At 37.4% G+C, this 17,514-nt stretch overlaps 1 pseudogene; it reads left to right on the plus strand.

The window, feature by feature from the left end:
• The first annotated feature begins 428 nt into the window (after nucleotides 1-428).
• On the plus strand, nucleotides 429-1,326 carry LOC139785250 (uncharacterized; annotated as a pseudogene).
• Nucleotides 1,327-17,514: the final 16,188 nt, after the last annotated feature.

The following is a 17,514-nucleotide window of genomic DNA, read 5'->3' on the forward strand; positions in this document are numbered from 1 at the left end:
GAAGAATTGGGATCTTTTTAAAAAAATTAATTATATATAATTTTACAATGCTTTATTTTCTTTTCCCCATTCCCATTAGTTGGTAGTGGTTTCCCTCTCCTAATTTCCCCCACCACATCATAATTTTGAAGGTAGGGTGTTGTCGCGTATACTTGGTTCATTTTCCACTTCTTAGTCATTTGTATGCATTTTTTTTATAACTTCTATGTAAGCAGCGCTGACATTGGTGCTTGAAAATGTTGAAGGAAGGGGAATTATCCCTTCCCTTATAATTTTTATCTGCGCGCGCCGTCCAATTTTTCTAAAGCGTTGCAAACGGAGTTAACGTTTTAACTAGTGTTACGAAGTCAAAATCAATCGAGTCTCATCGTTCGAAGCGACAACTTCAACAGTGAAAAAAGTATACCTCTTACGGAGAAATAAAAACAATGGCTGGTCGCAGTGAAGACGTAAATAATTCTGAGAAGTGGATGTTCATTCGTGATATTCCCGATAAGGGACTTCGCGGCTTCGAGGGAAGCAGCACAAGTATGAATTATTACGTACCGTATTCTCGTGAAAAATCGGAACCTTGTTATACGCCTAAGCCTCGTGAAGTTTCATCGGACGAGCGCAAAACATAAGTATTACTTTGGATAAATTTTTTAAAATTTATTTTTTCTAATTTTATTAATTTGTCTACTTTATTTTTCCACAGTTTTAATAAATCAGAACCTCGTTATACGCCTCGTATCTTGGGCAGACGATTTGCCCTGACAGTCACGGCTTACAAGTATTTGGATATCGGAATCAGTGTGGGATCTACATCCTTTGTGGAATTGATTCTTGGTGACAATCGGGGAAATCAGATCGTGCTTCCGTGGACAACGTGGACAACGATCATCGAAAGACGCATGGATATCGAACAACTCATGCAGTCGACTGTCGGTAACCATCGCTGTCTATTCAAGATCTAATTATAGAACTTGTTAAAATGCGTGACGCTAATATTGTAAAACTTACGTTGCGCGATACATGCTTATACATGATACCAGCAACTGTATTATTTTTGTTTGAAATCGAACAATGTGTCGAACATGTATATTTCAATTTATGTCAAGATATACAGCATGTTAGTAATAAGTATAAACATTTTGTAACAATCTTGCGACAAAATCGTATCACGGATAAATGTCAGGCGAGAAAAGTACTGTGAGTGAGGTGTCCGATGGAAGTTCGCTCATAGATTGCGAACTATTAGCTTACGGCTTAGATAACATTGTATATGAAGCAAAAATGTAAATAACGAATAAAAATTGAATATTAGCATAAATAGTGGCAAAATTATTTTTCAATCTATCTCTTCCGTTTTCATCTAACATTAGCCTCCTCTATATTTAATTATATATATATATATATATGTTGCGGTAATGTCCTTTTTAATTATATAAACAATTTATAATAAAGAATTAATAAAATTATTAAAATATTGATAAAAACTTTTATCTAAAATAGAATAATCTCATCATGGCACGTACGAACTTGTTCGTTCCTGTCTTCCACTCTCATTTCCCCACTACGGGGACTCTATAGTTTAAGTCACGTAAAATATGGTTTTTGTTGATTTTTTTTGAATGACGTCATCGGCGTGGTGAGGGATGACGGCGTGTTTGCATCATTAATTAAATTAGGTTATAAAAATTATATTAATTTATAGGTTATAAATAATTAAATTAATTGAGTTAGGTTATGATTAATTATAACCTAATTTAATTAATTTAATTATTTATAACCTATAAATTAATATCATTTTTATAACTTAATTTAATTATTGTAATATAATTATTTATAACCTAATTTAATTAATGATGCAAACACGCCGCCATCCCCCTCCACGCCGATGACGTTATCCACTCTCCACGCCGGTGACGCCATCCCCCACCACGCCGGTGACGTCATCCCCCTACCACACCTTGATCCAGAACGCCCATACTATACCTACTCGAGTGCTAAACACTACTCTTTAATAACTATGTTACAATTTAATATTTATAAAACTTGTCGTTTTTTATTTATCGGCTTTAATTAATATTTTGTTAATAAATATTTTATTGCGTTAAAAGTAGGGTATATAGGTCGGTTCTAACTCGGGTGCTCCGAGGGGGGGGGGTGAGGGAGAGAAGGGTCCGCGGCGCCGGGGGGTACCGCGGGGGGGGGGGGTGTTCGCGTTTTTGGGCGCCGCGGAGAGGGGAGGGTGTTCGCGTTTTTGGGCGCCGCAGGGAGGGGAATCCGCGTTTTCGGACGCCGCGGGGAGAGGGGAACCGCGTTCGCGGTTTCGGCGCGCCGCGGGGGAGGGGGGTCCGCGTACAACGGCCGCGTCGGTCCGCGTGACGTCACACGGCGCGCTCCCGCTCGCGTTATCTCTCCCTCGCGCGCGTCTTCTCGTTCGCGTTCTCTCTCCCGCCAGCATCATCTATCTCACTCTCCATTCGCCTCTTCTTACCTATCCGCATGTTTGCATCCTCTCTCACTTGCCATCTCCATCATTCGCCTATCTATTCGCGTATTTTTTGTCTCCCGCTCGCGGTCTTTCTCTATTCCTTTTCGTAGCTCGTATTCATGTTCTCTCTCTCTCTCAACAGTATCTTATTTTTCGAATAGTTCTCATTAATTTTATTTAAATAAACCTGAGGACAATATCGCAGCGTAATTCTAATAACATGGAATGGGGGAAACGGTAAATAAATAGGAAAAATAATTTAAATTTTTTACTATATTATATGCATTTATTTGTCATGTAACGCATTATACATAATACTATCTAAAGCGTAGGCTAATAATTCGCAATCAATAATCGAATTTTCATCATAAACTGCACGCAAGATATTTGCCGCATTACATTTATCGATCCGTGCAAAAGTGCAAATCTTGCATAGCGCCAATGTACATACGGCTGCTGCAGTTGTACAGATTAAATCAGCATAAGTCAATGACACCAAAAATGATATCTTTTTCAAGGACACATTGCAACGTGTCTCACAATGACTTCATCGAACACGTGCAAAACTGCAAATTTTGCAAATAGCGCCGATGTATGACTGCTGCAGGTATACAATCAACTGCTATCGAACCGCTATCAAACATCTTTAAAACATCTTTAAAACAACTATCAAACAACTAAAACATCATTAAAACATCTTTTAAACAACTAAAACATCTTTAAAACATCTTTTAAACAACTATCAAACAACTAAAACATCTTTAAAACAACTATCAAACAACTGAAACATCGTTAAAACATTTTTTAAACAACTAAAACATTTTTAAAACATCTTTAAAACAACTATCAAACAACTAAAACATCGTTAAAAGATCTTTTAAACAACTAAAACATCTTTAAAACATCTTTTAAACAACTATCAAACAACTAAAACATTTTTAAAACAACTATCAAACAACTAAAACATCATTAAAACAACTGTCAAATACATTGCTAACCGCAGATATAACCTTTCAAGTGTTCTTTACAGGAGTGGCTGGTAGTGGAAAAACTTTTACACTAAATTTAGCAAAAGAACTGACGAATAGATTTGCACAAACACAAAACATAAAAACAAATGCATACGTAGTAACTGTCTTTGGTGACAGTTGATGTAGCCCTACGTCTACTTTTCTTCGTTGAATACTTTAACATGAAATAGTGACAGTTGACGTAGTTCTACGTTGTTGCTTGCGGCACAATTGTTACTGTGCCCGTCATTTTTTTTAGCTCATAAATTTTTCTCTATAAGAAATTTTTCAAATTATTAGCATATAATGAATTGGCTTTTTTCTAGGAAACGTTACGAGCTAAATAAAATGATGTGGAAGCAATATGCAAGTTTTTAATTTGCAAATTTGTGTTTGTTTCCATCATTTCCATCTTTTTTTTAACGTGGGGGAAATCCTCATGGATCCTGGGGGGATACTCTTGTTCTTTGATAAAGGTCTACTTTCCTTTGCTGAATACTTTAACATGAAATAGTGACAGTTGACGTAGTTCTACGTTGTTGCTTGCGGCACAGTTGTTACTGTGCCCGTTTTTTAGTGAACAAAATAGTTAAAAATTGTGCAAATTAGAAATTTGCACTTGGCTTCCTCATCAAATTGAGATGTGCGATTTGGAAATTTGCAAATAGCAAAGTCACAATTTTGAAGTGAGAGAGTAGGAAATTAGCAAATTGAATCCACAACGTATTGCTACGCGCGAAAAGCTTCCTCTATGAGGAAGCCAAACTAAAAATTATGCATTTAATAAAATACAAGATTCCTCGAGCGTTGACAAAGACGTTTTGACAGTATTTCAAATAATATTTATCAAATTGACAATTAATAAATGAAATCAGCCACTAATTTATTGATTTAAAAGATTGCATTCAGATTAGACTTTGCTAAATAATTTGCTAGTTTCAGAGAAAAGAAAAAAATATCGGAGACCAATCAAATCTTAAAGAATTATATATAAAATAAAAATAGAAAAGACTGAAGAATATAATAAAATTAAAAATAGACCGATATTTCTTAAAATTTGCGGAAGTTAGAGCTATTACATACAATTTATTATTAATTACAATATAAATGCAATTAATACAACATTTTCTATATTTGCGTTATATTCACTTATTCTTTACATTAACATTATATCCAGCAACTGCACGCAAAGCCTGTTAATGTTTCTACGACTTACGCTTGTTTGCTCTTGTGTAATTTAGATGCGGTGTACATGTAATTATAATAAAAATTAATTAATATTTTTATTACAAAGAATATACTTAACAATATTATGAAGAAATTAAAGAACAAAAATGCGTAGACATCAATCAGATTTTGTTCTACCCAGCTCTGAGACCTCAGCGGCGTTGCTAAAGTTCCATTTGGATGGCGGGCTGTGTATTCAATACTCCAAACAGCTAAATCTAATGGCGGTATTGGCCGATCCCGGAATTCGCTGGATAATTGTCTCATGTTTCTCGTATAACTGTACAAAAAAAGTTTCACTTTAATGATGTAATAAAAAAATTACGTTTTAATAAAGGAACATATCTTAATTAAAGGAAAAGCCAAATATATTACAAGACACATAAACAAGAAAGCCAATAAATTTTATAATTTATTATTTTATAAGCAATTGTTTTTACAGGAATTTGTAAATCGATTATACTATGTATATTAAACAGAGTTTAGACATTACCTGAAATGTAGCTATATTGTTAATATTTACTGCTTAAATAATAATTATCAAAACATAATCAAAATATAATACCTTTCATTGTAAAGTACTTCTTCAACTGCGTGTAATATAGATTGCGTGGACAAAGTTTTAATATCCAAGTATATGCCAACACCTTTAGCTACTAATATTCTTGTGTTGGATTTTTGATCTCCAAAGAAAGGCATTACGATCATTGGTATGCCTTTCCAAATAGCTTCCTGCGTACTCAGAAGACCACCATGTGTCCAGATTACTTTTACATTTTTATGAGCTAAACACATAAAGGCATATTATAATAAATATTAACTCTTAACTGTGGAAATCTCACATTGATACAAACATTTTATTAGCTATATATGTCCGGATTAAACTAATGTGGTAAACTTTTTAATCAACAATTTTGTTGCCTGTACATCATTTTTAAACAAAAAGCGAGTTGTTCTTATTGTAATAAAAATTACTCTCTTATTATAAAGAGATTATAATATGCATATAACTGTAATAACTAAAAACTGAAATTGTCTTATAATAGATGCAAAAAAATATAAAATAAACTAAAATTGTTTAGACATTACTGCGAGGTAACTATATGAACCTAATACAACAAAAATTGATTTTTTTATACTATAGTTATTTTTAAAATGTATACTCCGTCCAATAAGAGACTAAGAGTAGGTCGGACGAAAACTCGTTCGCCTCGCGCGCAGGTCTCCGCCCACAGAACATCTATTTATATATACGGTACACCACGCTCTAGAGACTTTACCCCCCACTTTGCCCGCCTATGCGCAGAACCACTCTCAATCTCTCGTTGGACGGAGTATAGTTGTGCTGTTAGTCAATAACCAATCTATCCACAAAATATTTATACATATATGCGATGTTTTCGTGTATGTCTATCGCGATATTTTAATAAAACACTATGTAATTAAAGTAACAATTCAAACCGGTATTACGTAAAAGTAAGTAATTCTCATAATCATAAATCTCGTTTTTCTCAAAGCAGTTTTTAAGAGAATGATATCTATTGTATTAATGTATCTAATACTCAAATTTTATAGATATCCTTATTTAACAACAAGGATCTTTATTAACATAAAGAGAGCTAAAACTTGTTTAAAAGAATTGTTTACGTTGAAAACAAATATACGAAAAGCAATAGCTACTTAAACAAATGTTATGTAGAAATATGTGTCTCATGTTTCTCGTGAATTCATAGAAACTGTGAAACGTACATAAAACTTCGCTCTGAAGCATCCATTTTATAACCATTACATTTTCCGGTATCTCAAATGGCACTTCAATATCTAACTTCCACAGCACTCGCTGCTTCAGTTTCGACAGAGCCAGTATAACAGTTTTAACCGTATCTAAATTGAAATGTTTCCATTTCACATTCGTTCCTAACGATATTACGATGGCTCCATTCTTTGCTCCGTCAAGAAATATGCGCACATCCTGCAAAATAATGATGAACTAAATATTATAATAATATACAAAAATATGTATCTTAATGACGAAATATAATCGTAGGTAACTGATACATTTTAAACGGATTATATCTAAGCAGAAATTATATTATTGTTTAAATAAGATTCACACGACATTTTTTACAAGTCATCGTTATAAATAGAATATTATGATAAGAAATATTTTTATGTTTGTAAATTTAGCAATTGTCCGTGAAATAATTACCTTCTGCTTACAATTCATTGATTATTATAAAAATTAATTAATATTTAATTAATAATAGAAATTATATTACAACATGGGATTGCAATTTATTCAATTATATAGATATTGAAAATATAGCATATTTAAATGTATTTTTGGTAATTATTCGGAATAGGACCTTTTCCGAATTTTGATTTTTTTTGCGGCTTTCTTGATAAAAATCTTTGTTGTGACTCCGACAGTGATAATCAATCGGGGGAGCCCGAAAAATATGTATCCTACCTATTTTTTTACGTACTTTTCTTTTTTAAGTATTTTTCAACTCTTCACGCAAACGTTCAATTTTCTTTTACTTGAAAGTACACATGTAAGCGGGGGAGGGGCTACCGCCCCTCCCCCGCAGGCAGGGGCGAGTGGGGGTGGACCTCGGTTCGCGTGGAAAGTTGAAAATCTGAACCGTACAATGATAGATCTCGTGTGAATCTATTGTATTCACACATATATACTTTTCTATCCACACAACAATTGGATTGGGTTAGGTTAATTTTTTTGGAGGTGGAGCCCCCCGCAGGGAGGCGGAACCTACTGCCTCCACGCATACACTTTCCGCGCGAAACGAGATGCCACATAGGTTTACAATTTTCTACGCGTGAAAAGTTTACGCATGTACTTTACAAAGCACACTATTACTATACGTTTACGCGAGCGTTACTTCTGTAGTAACTTACGATAATTCCTTCGCGTAAACGGGATTTTGTAGTAACTTACGATAATTTATTCCGCGTAAACGAGTGAATTATCGTAAGTTACTACAGAAGTAACGCTCGCGTAAACGTAGTATATGTGTCTAGTTTAACGGTAGTGGAGCCCTCCGCAGGGAGGCGGAACCTACTGCCTCCACGTAGAGTCCTTCTAATAAGAGTCGCGACACGGAGCTGCAACTTTTGATTGATTCGCATTTTCGGCAAAAACACGAGAAACAGAAAGAGAAAGAGAAAGAGATATAAGAGAGAAAGAGAAAGCGATATGAATATATATTGCTTGTATATCGCTTTCTCTTGAGGGACTCTATCTCCACGCATACACTTTCCACGCGAAACGAAGTGCCTCATGAATTTACAACTTTCCACGCGTGTAAGTAAAAAAATTGTAAAAAAATAGGTAGGGTACATATTTTTCGGGCTCCCCCGATTGATTATCACTGTCGGAGTCACAACAAAGATTTTTATCAAGAGAGCCGCAAAAAATATCAAATTTCGGAAAACGCCCTTTTCCGAATAATTTTTTTAAATATTAATTTCTACACAGCACCCATGTCTAAAAAACGTCTTTACGTTTTATATGTATATGTTACGGGCAAAGTCCGCATGGTGTGCAGTGTCGGCATTGCCCGGGCAATGTCAGCATTGCACAACGCGACTGGGCAAAGTAGTTTATTAGCGGACATTGCCCGGTTTGATGTGGGCAAAGTTAACACTGCCCATCCAGCGATGGCAATGTCAGCAACGATTATCACATTGCGGACTTTGCTCGGTTCCAAGTGGGCAATATCGACAATGCTAAATCTCCGTGGGCTAAGCTGCGCTAAATGTCCGTTTATTTAGCGCAGCTTAGTCCATGGAGATTTAGCATTGTCGACATTGCCCGCGGAGTCCGTAGTAGTCTAGGTTTCTCAATTTTTGGGACAGATATTTATGTAATAAAATTATTAGGTGCAAATTTAACAGTATTTATTAGAATATAGGGTAATTGTATAGATGGGGGGATCACCTTGGATGACCTTGATATTTTAGTATGTTGTCAAGGTCATCCTCCTGAGTGGCCTTTAGAAGGTTTTAGCCCGCGCTCGTTATTCGTTAAAAAGTTATCAACAAAAAAAGTTTGGAAAATATAGCAGCTATTTTGAGTATTGAAAGGCATAAATGACTAATATATATGTCGAAATAGTTCACACATACACTTTTTTTTGTTTAGTTTTTGTTTAGTTTTGTTTAGTTTAGTGACGCGCTTTAAACAGTTAAATACTGTTAAAGCGCGTCATCTAACCTATGTAGATTAGTGACGCGCTTTAAACAGTTAAATACTACCTACATAGGTTAGATGACGCGCTTTAACAGTATTTAACTGTTTAAAGCGCGTCACTAATCTACATAGGTTAGATGACGCGCTTTAAAAGTATTTAACTGTTTAAAGCGCGTCACTAATCCACATAGGTTAGATGACGCGCTTTAACAGTATTTAACTGTTTAAAGCGCGTCACTAAACTAAACAAAACTGAACAAAAACTAAACAAAAAAAGTAGCCCACGGAGATTTAGCATTGTCGACATTGCCTACTTGGAACCGAGCAAAGTCCGCAATGTGATAATCGTTGCTGACATTGCCATCGCTGGATGGGCAGTGTTAACTTTGCCCACATCAAACCGGGCAATGTCCGCTAATAAACTACTTTGCCCAGTCGCGTTGTGCAATACTGACATTGCCCGGGCAATGCCAACACTGCACACCATGCGGACTTTGCCCGTAACATATATAACCAACCAGACAGCGTGCACATCTAGGTTGGTTATGCTTATATTATATAAGAAATAAACGCTTGAAAAAACTGTTATAAATTTGAAGCTATATAAGAAATTATTGATTCAATAAGAACAAGATTATATACATTCTTGATTTAATTATTTATTCAGATTGTTACTAATTAGACCAGTATTTGTTATGATAGAATAGAATAGAACGGAACAATCTGTGCAACACAAGAAAGAATGATAAGTCCTAGTTCGAGAATCTACGAATACTTAATATACAGAGTATTGAAAAAAGTAATACCAAATTTTAGGAGTATGTAGTACTCACGAAAACGAACCGAAAAGTCTTAGTAAGCATTATTCCAAATAGTGACAGTTGACGTAGTTCTACGTTGTTGCTTGCGGCACAGTTGTTACTGTGCCCGTTTTTTTTAGCTCATAAATTTTTCTCTATAAGAAATTTCTTAAATTATTAGCATATAATTCTATGAATTTTATGCTATTATTCTATGAATTTTATGAAGTTCTAACATTTCTAACAAAAAGAAGATACTTAAATGAGGTCTCCGATTCATTCAAATTTTAATATACTTAAGAAAATCGGTTAAATTGCAGGACCATTTAACTCACATTGAAAGCTTTCAAAAACACTATAATAAAGTATATTTTCCTTTAATACTTTTCGAGAAATATTCAACGTATTAGAACATTCTGAACACATGGCCATATCAAGAAAATCGGTTATAAACAAAATAAATTGCAAGAACATTTAGCTCACATCGAGAGCTTTAAAAATTCCTTTAATACTTTTCGAGAAATATTAGTGTTGCATGTTTTCGTTGCAAGAAAGTATAAATGTCTTGCAGAAATCGGTAACCCCTTCCCCGATTCTCGCCAAAGTAAATGCCAACCTTCCTTTAATGATATTCTATATAAGATTACATGTATAACTTCACTTTTTTTAGACATAAATCGGTAACTCCTTCAACGATTGACGCCAAATTCAATACCGGTACTTTAATGAGGTCTCCGATACATTGAAATTTTAATATACTTAAGAAATAAATTAGTAGTTTTTTCATTGTGAACCGATTTTCATGAAACCAGTACTAAAATTTTTCCAAAAAACAAAGCTAAATCGTAAAAAAAAATTAAACCCATCGTTGTTATCCTCCAAAAATTAGAATTTTGGAATCGGACTCAGCGTTTTAGAACATTCTGAACACATTGGCATATCAAAAAAATCGGTTATAAAAAACCACCCAAATAAATTGCAGGAGCATTTAACTCACATTGAGAGCTTTCAAAAACACTATAATAAAGTACATTTTCCTTTAATACTTTTCGAGAAATATTCCACGTATTAGAACATTTTGAGCACATTGCCATATCAAGAAAATCGGTTATAAAAAATTTCAGTACCGGTTTCCAAAAAATCGGAAACGAAAAATTATACATATCATGGCGATCCCCGAAAAATTCTACTTTCTATATAATTCTTTAAAATTCGGTCCGTCTCTGAAAAATTAGAAAAAATTTTGCACCGGTTTCAAGAAAATCGGTCTGTTAATGAATGAGTAGCTCGCTATCGGACATTAGATACTTATTATTTCCCGAAAAATTACGTATTATTTCTCAAAAAATTAGACAAATTTCGGTACCGGTTTCCAAAAAATCGGAAACGAAAAATTATACACATTATGGCAATCCCCGGTAAATATATATGTTACCCCTACTTTCTATATAATTCTTTAAAATTTGATCCGTCCCCGAAAAATTGGAAAAATTACGCAACCGGTTTTCAAAAAATCGGTAACGAAAAATTAACCCCACTGCCGCCATTCCCGGAAAATTCTACCCCTGTTTCATATATAATTCTTTAAAATTCAGTCTATTAACGAATGAGTAGTTCGCGGTCAGACAGACAGACAGACATACAGACAGACGTCAGGTTCTTATAATAACTGCCATATTAAGAAAATCGGTTATAAAAACCACCAAAATAAATTGCAGGAACATTTAGCTCACATCGAGAGCTTTCAAAAACACTATAATAAAGTATATTTTCAATTAATACTTTTCGAGAAATATTAGTGTTGCATGTTTTCGTTGCAGAAAACGTTGCAAGAAAACGTTGCAGTCGTGCACCCGAAGTTACCCCCCCCCCTCCGGGAAAAAGACGTAGTTCTACGTCAAAACCATTTATTTCCGAGCAATAAAGCATTTTCTACAACAGACGTTCGATGTGCTGATGTGCTCTCTGTTCATTTCAACACTTTCTCATTGGAAATCTAATACGTTCAAAAATTCCAGGTTTATTTCATATTTGTTGACAAGAGTTTTCAATTTTATGTATCAGTTCATCCTAATGTGTCAACTGATGTGGCGTATACCATGTTCTATAAATATCCCCATAAATAGAAGCCTAACAGATTTAATTGCTTAAATGTTGTCTAACAATCATGAGGAAATGCGCAAAGACACCACCGTGCATGATTCAAACCACATTTGTTGTCTACGTAAAAGAGGAATATCTTCCAAAAGTTCGACAATGTATATTATTCGTCAACCTTAGAAGCTTGTGAAGGAGTATACGAGCGGTCGCGTGTAAATACGTTATTGAATGCATACTCGTAAAACGAACAGAATACATCGAATATTTTATAACTAAAAAATAAATGGTTTTTGGAGTAATGTTTATTAAAACTTTTTGGTTTGTTTTCACGAGTACTACATACTCTTAGGTAACATTTCTTTAAGCACCCTATATAATACATGATATATATAATACATAACCCACACAGAACATAATATTTAATAGATATCTGCATATCCATATAACGTCCATATTTATGGGTGGATATTTAATAGATAATGTGGGGTAGGATATCAGGTGAAGATGCGTCGGTTCCCACAATAACGATTCTTTTAGTTAGATATAATCTCGCTATGTTTATTCATGCTCTACATACATATAAAATACTTCTTCGATGTGTACGAATAGGTGGTCGTGTGTGGTAGTGTAGGATATTAATGTGTAGTGTATAATTCTCATTATATGTCTTTAAATAGCTCTTTGATTAAGGACCTCTTCTTCTTGGAAAGATTCCTCCGGGGAATAAAAAGATTCCGTCCGGGAGTCCCTGGCTTGCCCCTTGGAGTAGAAGATACAGGTCGTGGAGGAGTCTTAAAGACGTGGTCCGTCTGTGTTGCCACAGAATTCCCAGGATCGCTCGGATTAGGTAGATGCCGGATGCACGGTACTCGGGTTGGTAGATTGATAAGGTGTAGCTTCCACGGTAGGAAAGTCTCCACCTTGGAGATCGGGAATGGATCCTTCGTCTTGGTCTCAGGAACCGGAATGGTAACCGGGGTAAGCTTCCACTTCGTCTTGGTCTCAGGAACCGGGATGGTAATCGGGATAAGCTTCCACGGTAGAAAAGTCTTCACCTTGGAGATCAGGATTGGACCCTCCGACTTATCCTCAGGATCAGGAATCGGAACCGGGATCGGACTTGGAGAAGGCAGCGCCTTGGTCTCCACCGGATTCGGTGTTGCCCGACGGACTGGGTCACTATGACCCCGAAAACCTTTCCGCGGCAGGGTGTCTGTCGACTCTTACCGAAGAGAGTTATTGCCCTGCAATGCAGGTGTAAACGAAGGCCCCGGAAGGAGCACGCTCCGTATCAAAAGAGGGTTGTGTCAGGGGCCCTGGTAGTGAGCACACCCTGACTGGCGTTCTCGAAGATCGCTGGAGAAGCCCCGCTGAGCTGCCCTTGATATAGGGGTCGATGTCGAATCTTCCTTACGAGAGAATTTGCTGGCGATGCGCCGCGTAGCGGGCGCGCGCCGAACCTTCTCGCTGATCGATACCGTGCTGCCGCCCGCGCCGCGCGCCTTCCGTCATACCGCCCGTGTTGCGTGCGTACCGTCGCGCGTTCGTGGCGGACAGCTGACCGCCACAGATATCTATTAAATGTAAAAATATCCATATCTCTCAAATAGCCACTAGGGATATCCATTAAATATCCACGTGTTATCCACATATCCATACCCAGACAGCACAGAATATCCTATGGATGTCCGTTTTATGTCCATTTCTTGTCGGGATGTCCATGGACCTTATAAAGATATCCATAGGATATACATTTGTGGACACTCTAGGAATATCCCAAAATGGACAAGTTTGTATGTCCATATGCTATCCTTATTTGTACTCGCTCTTTCTATGCCAACGCCATCTGCATGTAATTCCGATCCCGATCTCTTTCTTTTTCCTTCTATGGCCGGGCAGGCCGGAATCTCACGTCGATCACGTCGAAAATTATACATTATTTATATCAAAGGTAATCCTTTTTCTTTTTTTACATCTAAAAATTGTATTGTGTGCTATTGGCTTTATATCATTATAATGATACGTAAGAGTTAGATCCTTTTAACCTATTAAAATTTATATATATGCAGTTTCCACAATCAAGATCGAATAACCTCAATCATGGCATAATTGTTTACACGAGCGTTACTTCTATAGTAACTATTACGATAATTTCTTCGCGTAAACAGGATTTTATAGTAAACTTATAATTCACTCCGAGTAAATGAGTGAATTACTATAGAAGTAATCTCATTTTTTATTACATATTCTTGTAGCCCTTGTCGAGACGTTTTCAAAACACTATAATGAAGCTCTCTTTCATTAAGGACTTCCTGAGATATTTTAAATTTTGTTATGCTACTATTAATATAAAATACTAGATTTTTCGCTCGCGCTTCGCGAATGAAACCTCCAATTTTCAACCCCATAGTAGCCATCCCCATAAAATTAATAATCTTTTGGTACCAGTTTTATCAAGATCAGCAACAAAAAATTAGAAAAATTTTGGCACTGGTTTCAAGAAAAGACAGACAGAAGACGGTACTTATATATATAGATGAAATATCTCGTAAAATATTCATTTTTTGATGATGTTACGTCCAACCCCGGGAATAGAGTAAGAAAACTGGGAAGCGAAGGAAAGGCTATCCAGTGGAGCAGGGGTACGGAAGGACGCAACCAGATGCTTAATAATGTTGCTCGCAGGTACACGCTCTGCGGCGCGTGGCGCGAGCCGAACGCACTTTTATGACTCAGGAAGGGTCAACGTGCGTAGGGACGCTAGGACGCCTTCCGTGAGCGGTGCGATCGTAGGTCCTCTTTCGAGTCAGGGAATTCAATCCCTTTAACTCAGGATCGGACCTTGTGCGATTTCGAGAAGTGGAGGTGTAGCGGGTGAGGTCTTAGATTATAAATAAATGGAAATTTACATTTAACATAAATAAAAACATTTATTATACATTCAAGTTAAGGGAACTGTATTACAATAGATGCGAACCAGGCAAATTAAACGGGAGATTGAAAACATTTAAGATATATTTAGCGATAGAGTGTATGTAAATGTGTGTAGTCTTCGCGGGTGATACATTGGTGCGGGGATGATCGGGCAGGATCTTTGAAGAGGAAACCTATTCAATGCACATCCTGCCCGCTATTATTACAATTAGGTTAGGATTGGAATTACATGAATTTAGCTAAGTGTGGTGTATATGTGTATTTGGAACTAAATTAAGTCGTAATTAAGAATAAAATATAAAGAAATGTTTGCGGGGTGAAAACAAAGGGACAAGAATTTATGCATGAAAAATGATTGTTAATCTAAGGTGACTATTTCGGGATCGACCATTTCCTCGAGAATGTCAATGGTCGAGGCAGTTGACGGCGTGGAGGATGGTGGTGTGGAAAGTTCCCCGGGGCGAACCGGGGAATATGAAGGTTCGAGCAGAGAGGCAGGATCGGGTGTATCGGGGACCACGCGATAAGGAGCCACGCGACAAACAGGGCGAATCGGGGAACAGGAGGGTTCGAACAGGGGCGAGGAGTCGGCAGTATCGGGAATCACGCGGTATGAAAGGGGGCGAGAAGGCGAATTAGGGGGAGGCGGCGATTGCGGCTCCTCCGGGTGAGCGGGTGGAGGCGGTGGAGTGGCGAGACGCGGAGGATCGGCGTTGATTTGTTCCTCCCTTCGCGCCCGCTTATTCCGCCGATTCCTCTCGTGTTTCGCGGCGTTTTTTGACCTCTTGCGGGTGGGACCGCCCGAATCCACTACAAGTTAGCGGATTGTTAAATATTAAGTTCGTTAATTTCGGGAAAGTCACCTCGGGTCTTGGAGATTAAAGGAATCAACAGAATACCTTGAGTCCACTGACAAGTCAGCTAACTCGAATTAATAGAGAGAAAGATTATTCCAAGTCCACCGATAAATCGGCTAATCTCGAAACAATAGAAGATTATCCCGAGTCCACCGATAAATCGGCTAATCCCGAAACAATAAAAGGATTATCCCGAGTCCACCGATAAATCGGCTAATCCCGAAACAATAAAAGGATTATCCCGAGTCCACCGATAAATCGGCTAATCTCGAAACAATAGAAAGATTATCCCGGGTCCACCGATGAATCGGCTAATCCCGAAACAATAAAGAAAGATTACTCCGAATCCGCTGATAATTCAGCTAACTCGGAAGTAATAGGGAGAGAAGATTACTCCGAGTCCGCCAAAATAATCAGCTAACTCGGAAGTAATGAGAAATCAAAAGGGACTAGAGGATTTGGAGGAACATGTACCCGAGAGACTTTCCGAACACAAGAAAATAAAAGTAATGAAAGAAGTGTATATACGACTTACTACTTGGCGCTGATCAAGTTGCAGTAGAATAGCTGGATCTGATGATTCCCGGCTCCTCGGTGAGCACTCGTAATTTTAGCGCGCACAACTTAATTTGGAGCTGCGGAGACTAAGGCTTACACTCGAAGGGACCGAGGTTCTAGCGACAAGTCAGAAGTTCGAGAAGAGGAGCTGAACTCAGAGAGAGAGTCCCGTGATGTCGCGATTTATATAGGAAAGTTCCAAGGATGGAAAGGGTGGATTTTGTTGTGGGAGGTGTCTGGTTTTCGTTTTGGGAACTTCTGTTTGGTGGGATGCTTCTAATTATTGTTTAAGGGATTTCTTATTGGGCGAGATGTTTCTCACCCAAGAGGCAGATCTTAAGTTTTCGCCTATCCTAGAAAGCTAGAGACGGTTATCGATTTTTCCGGTTTTCCATTGGTGAGTCCCCTCGTAAGGCCCCCACTGTCTTGTTGGGGGTGCAACCCATCGCCTCTTCCAGTGACTCATTTGTTTTTGACTATCGCCGATTTCTCTTTTATTAGGGTCCCTTATTTATCTTGCGACCCTGCTCGAATTACTGACAGACGACGTATATCCTTCTAATCTTAATTGCATTTTTATTGCAGACTTCCGCCACGTGCTCTTACAAGATTTCCAAAAGCACGTTTTAAATCTCGTTTCTGTTTGTCGGAAATTTGAGCTAGTCGCGCCATGCAATAAAGATCCTAAGCAGACTCCGTCTGGGATTAAGGGCCCCTTTTGCGCGTCGTGTCGCCGGGTTTATAGTTATGGGCTAGACAAAGTTGATAAAAACCCGATCACCCATGTCCCGTCTGTCAGTAGTTTGTCATCTGGAAGGTTGCTTTTAGTTGCCCAAGCAAATAGGTATTTTGGTCATAAAAAAAAGAAATGTGAGGAGCCTCACTCGCCGATCGATAACCGTCCGTGCTCAGTTTACCTATCATAATCTTAAGACCTATCTTAGGCCCATAGGAATTTCCGCGAAAAAGGGAAATCGTGGAGTTCGCAGGACGTAACAATGACTTTATCTTAATATTCAATTCAATTCAAGTCTTTATTTCACTCCCCTTTCGGGGTTGGAAAGGCGTTTTTCCAGTAAAACGTTCCCAAAACCTTTACAAACTCTGCCATACAAATAGTTCTCTTCCATACAATCATTGGCGTTTTTCAGGGACGTACCCAACCCTTTACAAAATATTTCCCCTTCAATCCTGGCCATTGGGCGACCTCACATGCTAACTAGTACCCACCCTCCCTTTCCCTTAATGCTCCGCGGCCTTCTCTTCCGTGACTTCCTTTCCTTCTCGTCTTATTCCTTCCATAATTCCTTGCCCTATCTCTCTTAGTTCCTTAAATCCT

Source organism: Temnothorax nylanderi, unplaced genomic scaffold (genome assembly GCF_030848795.1).
Source record: "Temnothorax nylanderi isolate EJ_2023f unplaced genomic scaffold, tnyl_v1.0 TNYL_tig0763_pilon, whole genome shotgun sequence".
Lineage (NCBI taxonomy): Eukaryota > Metazoa > Arthropoda > Insecta > Hymenoptera > Formicidae > Temnothorax > Temnothorax nylanderi.